This window comes from Podarcis melisellensis (assembly GCF_964234715.1).
Source record: "Podarcis melisellensis genome assembly, chromosome: 2".
NCBI classification, from domain to species: domain Eukaryota; kingdom Metazoa; phylum Chordata; class Lepidosauria; order Squamata; family Lacertidae; genus Podarcis; species Podarcis melisellensis.
Window position 1 is genome coordinate 26,748,998 of NC_138529.1, and position 7,569 is coordinate 26,756,566.

Consider the following 7,569-nt stretch of genomic DNA (forward strand, 5'->3'; position numbering starts at 1 on the left):
CGGTTCGAATCCCCGCGACGGGGTGAGCTCCCATTGCTTGGTCCCTGCTCCTGCCAACCTAGCAGTTCGAAAGCACGTCAAAGTGCAAGTAGATAAATAGGTACCGCTCTGGCGGGAAGGTAAACGGCGTTTCCGTGCGCTGCTCTGGTTGGCCAGAAGTGGCTTAGTCATGCTGGCCACATGACCCGGAAGCTGTATGCCAGCTCCCTCAGCCAGTAAAGCAAGATGAGCACTGCAACCCCGGAGTCGGTCACGACTGGACCTAATGGTCAGGGGTCCCTTTACCTTTACCTTTATGTCAAGTTACATGCAACATTCTACTGTGGGCAGGAAGATAAGGGGACACAACGATGCTCTTGAGACACGCCAAAAACATTTCTCTCTTCCCTGGAATTGTCAAAGTGTGAGTGTACAGCCCACGCTCAAGCCAAATCACAGGTAATATGGGGCGCATAAGAAAGTGCTCGGCCAATAGCCTATGGTTTAATCATACACTTGGCTTGCATTAGGCCTAGTGACAGCATCTCTATATATCAGTGGTCAGCACTGACTGTACCACAGGGTAGCTTCTGGTGGGTTTGGTTCCATGCTAGCCAGTGCCTTCTAGAAAAAGAGGTACAGGAACTCAACATGAACACCTCCCTCATTCTCTTAGAACAGCAGTGGTGCCCACCTGAGAGGTGCCGGAACTGTGTTCCTGAGATTTCCCCCTGAAAAAACTGCCCCGGTACAAGCACAGGAAACTGGGAATATTGGAAATGAGAAGGTAGGCATCTCGGAAAGATAGCCTTTACATTTATAGGTGAAATGTGTATCACCTGTGATGACTAACTCCTACTGTTCCTGCTTTACTGCTGCTTATAACCCAGCCAGATGGGCGGGGTATAAATAATAAATTATGATGATGAGGATGAGGAGGAGGAGGAGGATGCAGACCAAAGAGGGGACAACTGATGGAATAAGATTGTGGACCAATCTTCCTCCTTTCCCCCTCCCAAACAGCTATGCGGCTGTCCCTCTCTATTCCTTGGGATGGCAGACTTATTCCATGCCCCACATTTCAAGGAAGAAGAAACCCATGACCAAATATGAATCATATAATGAATCATGCTGGTATTCTTTTTTAAAGAAGTATTAAAATCTGGGAGAGCAGTCTTAGAGATTAAACTCTCAATACTGGTTCCGTTGATGGCTGTTTAAAATAAAATAAGTTCCCTTTGAGAAGGACTCTGCTTTCAGTTTATTCCTGTGGAAGGGAGAATGGGGAAGAGGAACAGGTTAACTCTACTGATTTCCATAAAGCATCTCTGGATTCTCAGTGCCGTAATTGAGATCAGAATCCAACTCTAATTTCAAAATAAAATGTGAGTTCTTCAAACAGCTTCCAGTGCCTGGGGGGCGGACTTTGAACATCATTTTATGCTCCTTTTATCCTATAAGAGGCTGTGTTCTGGTCTCTGCAACACCCATGAAATTCAGCATGGATGCAAGAGGGAATAGGATTGAGCTGTTTTTTTATTCCCTCCTCCTGCCCCCCCCCCCTCCCCACCGCATCCATTCTCACTTTCCAACCATCTGCACAAATCCAGGATCTTTGTTCCTCATGGTTGAATCTGACTGTTCTCCAACCTGGAAGCAGTTCCTTTCATTGTCTTCAGTCAAAGGAAGAACAAAAGGCAAAGAGGCAGAAAAGATGATCTCGTCTCAGAATTTGTTGTATAGTGAGCTTATGCTCTCTCCGCCCCCCCCCCCCCCCGCACTCCCCAGTTTTCTCCCAAACACTACTCTGGGCCTCGGCTGCGGTGTGAGTTGATGAATGATAGGGCATCTCGCTTGACATTCAGGATGAATTGATTGGCCCTCAACCACCTTGTTTAGGAGGACAGGTTTCTTTTCTCCGCCCCCCTCCCTTCCCTTTTTCCAGGGGTGGTGTCAGGAATCAGAAAAGAAAATACAGTGTGATTGCGAATCGTTTTCAGTCGCCGGTAATAATAATAAATGCATCCAGCAAATTGCACTCTCTCTCTCTCTTTGGAGGAGCTAATCTCTATGCAAAGCCTTTCTTCTAAGCACCGGAGGGGGAAAAGAAACCATAGCAAACCAGGGTGTGTGTGGAAGGGAGGGGGGTGGAAATCAATTTCTAATGTACTTTGTTCATTGAATAGGAGAAGTTCAATCCCAACCTGTCTTTTCATGTCTTCTATTAGCTCTGTCAATTTCCCACCTCCTCTTAAGTTTCCGGGATGAACACATTTCCACAGAAGGGTCTGCAGTTTAGTCAGAACAAACTTCACGGAGTTATTGCTTCCCGGGGGCATCTGATGTGTTTCCTTCCAGCAGAGCTGCCTGAAGAAGAATGGGTCAGAAGATGGATGCCAACTGTTTAGCAAATGGCAAGGGGGCGTGTTTTCACAAAGCACAACTGACCAAACTCAGCAGGGGCTCTCTGGCTGTTCGACTTTATCAGGGACAACACCTGTTCTCTGGCACCTGTCCCCAGGAAAATTACATCTTTCCATTGTGCCTTTTTCAAATTTGGTTAGTGTGTGTATACATGAAACAGACTGCAGGGTTTGGAGGACGTCAGCAAGCGCAGTTCCATGTCTTATACGAGCACTCACACTCAATGTCTGTGACCCCAAGGTGGACAGACAGCAGGAGACTCACCAAACCACTGGCCAATTCTGAGAACGGTTGGCATACTCTCTGTATGCAGTGCTCCAGGGGTCTCCAAACATTTTGGGTCTGGGGACGTATTTGGAAACCTAAGGAACTATCACAGGCACCACAAAATATCCATTTCATTGGAGTAAAACTGGTGATGTTCAGAACCCTGCTACACCCACCCACAATGAAACACAGGAAAATAAGCAGACACCACCTCCCTCCTTCCCAAAAAGACCAACTTTATTTTAAAAAATTGGAAGAGAGCATTGGCAGCTCCATTTGGGGGGGTGTGAAGGTATCATGGGGGCTACAAGCACCGAATTGGGGAGCCTAGCCGTGCTCAATTCTGGCAAACAGCTGGCCCCTTAAGTCTTCTCTTCTTCTCCGCTGCCTCACAAAGATATGCCCTGTGGGAAGGTGGGAGTTTTGCCCCTGTGATGTCTCTAAGCAATGTTATCTAGGTCATGTATCAACTTCTTGCCCTCCTGACAGGTCTTCATACTTTGCTCTCTCTTCTTATACGTCATCCCTACGCCGGCTGATCTGAGCTTTCTGCCTCTGAGCTTTCTGTTCTCCTACTCTCAATGCATGCCAGGACCTGGGGGGGGGGGCGTTCTGGCAAGCTTTCCAAAGGCACTGAGTCTGTCAGCTGTCTCTCCCCTGGTGCTGCTTCTTCTTCCTCCTGCCCCCCACTCAATATTTCCCAGCTTCTTCCCTCTGCAGTCTCTGAACTATGACCTTCTGCAAACCATTGTTCTAAATCTATATTATCCCCCTCTCCTCTGGGAAGTGTAGGAGATGGGAGAAGCGGTCCCCACCATTCCTCCTCAGTCCAGTCCCTGACACCATCACGGCTAGTTGCCATTGATAGCCTCAACCTCAATGAATTTGCCCTATCCTCTCTTAAAGCCATCCAAGTTGGGGGGGAGCAAGTTCCATTAGCTGTGTGAAGAACTACTTTCTTTTTACCTATCCTGAATCTTTCATGATGCAGTTCTTAACGCATACACATTCAGCCACCTTCCCCTGGTCTATAAAAATTAAATGTCTAAGCAAACACACACCTTAGCTTTAAAATCAAATAACTAGGTCCCGGGTGAGGGTGAGGGCACCTCCAGAAAGTCACTATTTCACAGGAGCAGTTCATGTGGGGTGAACAAAGGGGGAGACGTGTCAACACCCTACAGGAAAAATCAGTATGATCACAAGGTGAATTTTCATTCCCATGTTACCTTTCTGCAAAAACAGCAGAACAAGTGTTCAGTGCAGGCTGAGTATAATTTTATCACATGGGAATCGGTGAATCTGTCAGTTTCAGTTCCTCGTTTTTCCAATCTTAAATTCAGTTCTCCACATTTCCACATCAGTTTGCAATTTCCGATTTATTTTTTAAAAAAACTTGCTCATGAAATTTCATCAGCCTTTTAGTGAGGATTTCTCCCAGTTTACGCATGTTTGTATGCAATCTTGTCTGACATGAATCTTTTTAAATTCATTTCCTTCCCCACCTAAGATAATGCATTCTGTGTCTTATTTTCACCATTAAATGCGTTTTTACGGAGAACTGCGCTGCAAAATGTGAAGGCATTCTAATCTGTAAAGATGCCTGTTGTTTCGGTCCTCGCATCGTTTCAGGAAGCGCAAATTAGCTAGGCTCGTGTTTAAATGTAAACTGATTCAATTTTCTCTGCCTTCCCTACCTCCACTTAAGCTTTGTGCAAGCAAATCAGGATGGATGCTCAATAAATAGGTCGGCCGGAGGAGCTGTAGTTCATTTTTAGTTACTGTTACCAAACACAAAATCCCAGTGCTTTCCCTAAACACACACACACACACGTTCTCCCCTTTCCCCACCCCAACACTCTCATGACCTTTATATATCTATCTAGATAATAAATGATGCACAGTGTGGTTGTGTTGCAGGGTATAACTGGAGACATCAGTTTTTTAAAAAAAAGTTTTTCCCTTACTGCTGAGCAAGCTGCTCTGTGAAAATAAAGGCATTTGAAGGTTTCTCTAAATTGGAGGTTTAAACAATGGAGGCAGCCAAGATCTCCAGTTGCTGTGTGTGTGTGTGTGTGTGTGTGTGTGTGTGTGTTGAGAGTACTTTAGAGCTTTAATGCTTCTGCACCATGACAACCTAGATCATGCTGACCTGGGTCACAGCCTGAATAACTGTGACCTCTTAATAGAGCAAAAGGAAGCTGTGTTGGTCCATGAAGGGGGGGAATGCCCCAATCTTTCTCCAGCCTTCAGCAACACTGGTTCATTGTTAGGTAAAGAATAGAAGAAACATGGCTACTTTGTGTGTATGTTGCGGAATACTGAATTTAGACATTCAGGGCCATGATCCTCAGACTGGAAGAAGGTGACGACCTCTACAATTCTATCAGTCTATGGAACCTGAAGATAGGACTTAGGTTTTTTGAGGGTTAGCTTCCACCCAAACTCAAGGCCAGGACTAGGGAACCTGTGGCCATTGGCCATGCTGGCTGGGGATGATGAGACCTGGATTCCGACATCTGAGGGGCCACATTTTCCACCATAGGAGCCAGCTCCTAGGGGCTGAGGTCCCTTCGGCTCCCCAGTAACATATTTGAGGGGGCCAGGCTTCTCCTCAAAGTTGATGGGCATTGCCATTCAAATGGTGTGCGTGGACAGCATCTTGAGATCAATTAGGTGGGGAGAGGCTCACCTGGGTTCCACCAATATTTTATTCAAGTTGACACCCCGGGTTCCACATCCCTGCACAAGGCCCTACAACTCAATGTGGCCTTCATTAGCTGCATAAAATTAATATCCACCATACGGATATGGCCTATGGAGCATCTATCGCTGGGTTATGCTCCCCACCCAAAATCCTGACTCCCAGCTTGGATACATCAACGTGCTGGTTGATATCTCAGACCTTGCACTGCCGGTCAAAGTGGATACCACTGGGCTGGATAGACATACTGTAAATTGGTATTGGGGCCTCAGCTTCAGGATCTGTCCTTCCAGTGAGCCTAAGCTGCCTCACAGGGTTGTTTTGAGGATAAAATGGTCAGGGGAGAACCATACATACCATTTTGAGCTCCTTGGAGGAAAAGGTGGCATATAAATGTAATAAATAAACAAAATGTAACTTCCCCAATAACATCATGAGTGCAGATCATCATGAATGGGCAATGGAAAGGACGTCTGGAGGGGCCTATGGAATCTTCCCAAGCAGCTTTTGTGTAGCCCTTATGTCAGAGCAGTTGAAAACATTGCTGGAGCTGGCGCCTGGCACTTCCTTCTCTCTCTAGCACACTGCGTCTGGACTCCTCCCCAAGAGTGCTGGATTTACGTATAAGCCAGGGGTCAGCAAACTTTTTCAGCAGGGGTCCACTGTCCCTCAGACCTTGTGGGGGGCCAGACTATATTTTGGGGGGAAAAATATGAATGAATTCCCATGCCCCACAAACAACCCAGAGATGCATTTTAAATAAAAGCACACATTCTACTCATGTAAAAACACCAGGCAGGCCTCACAAATAACCTGGAGATGCATTTTAAATAAAAGGACACATTCTACTCTGTAAAAACACATTGATTCCCAGACCATCTGAAGGCCGGATTTAGAAGGCGATTGGGCTGGATCCGGCCCCCGGGCCTTAGTTTGCCTACTCATGGTATGAGCTAAACAAGCTATAGCTTAAGGCCCCACTCTCTTGGCGGCCACCAAATAATTTAAAGGGGGGAAAAACCTGGATGTACATTTCCAAAGTATAAGATAAAAAACAAATAAAATAAAACCTACATACAGCAACAGTGTTTTGTGTTGTGTAGGCTCCTATGATGTAAGTAATGGGGTCCCCACCTGCTAGCCTGCTCCCTAAAATATCACTGGTTTGCTCATGTCCATATAGCATATATTCAACACCAAAAAACAGCGACACACAGCTGGACATATAAAGGGCCCCATGAACCTTCAATAGCTTAGAGCCTCATCAAACCTAAATCCAGCCCTGCCCCCCAAGCAGATGTAAATTACAGCGACAAGGAGGGGACCCCCCCCCCGGGCCTGTCTGGCCTGTTGCTCAGCAATGTGGAAGGCTCCTCGTGTCAGGGGTGAAGGAGAGCCTGCCATAGAAGGACTTGTCCACAGCTGTGAAATTGAGGCAGCTCATGTGTAGGCAAACTAAGGCCCGGGGGCCGTATCTGGCCCATCGCCTTCTAAATCCGGCCCACGGACAGCCCAGGAATCAGCATGTTTTTACATGAATAGAATGTGTCCTTTTATTTAAAATGCATCTCTGGGTTATTTGTGGGGCATAAGAAATCGTTTATTTATTTATTTTTCAAAATATAGTCCGTCCGCCCCACAAGGTCTGAGGGACAGTGGACCGGCTCCCTGCTGAAAAAGTTTGCTGACCCCTGGTCTGGCTCCTCTCTCTCAGAGTCTGTACTCAAACTGAGACCCTCGGTCCTCAGCCCTGTCCTCTGATTCCCCATGTTTGCTCACGCCTCCTGCTTCTTCTGACCTGTCCCTGGTGTCCCACCACCACTGCCCTGGGTCTAAGTCTTCTTCCTCTGTGTCATTCCCTGGGGGATCCCTGAGCTGGCACCATCCACCATCTTTCGTTATCCAGCCAGTCCCTGACACCTTAGCAAAAGCGATGAATGCGAAAGGAGGGAAGGTGCTTTGCCTCTGAGCAAGCTCCACCCGTGTGGCTCTGGCTGCTGATAAGTGGCCCACTCAGGTTGGCTGGAGGGCAACAAGCTGGAAGCAAAGCATTGTGTGGTAATAATAATTGCCCCCTTGCAAGTCAGATACTGAGTTAAGAGCTCATCTGTCAATAGCTGATGGGGTCGCTTTGCTGTAATGGAGCCCTAAGCATTCATATATTCCGATTTAATGGTGATTATAATGACTGTAGA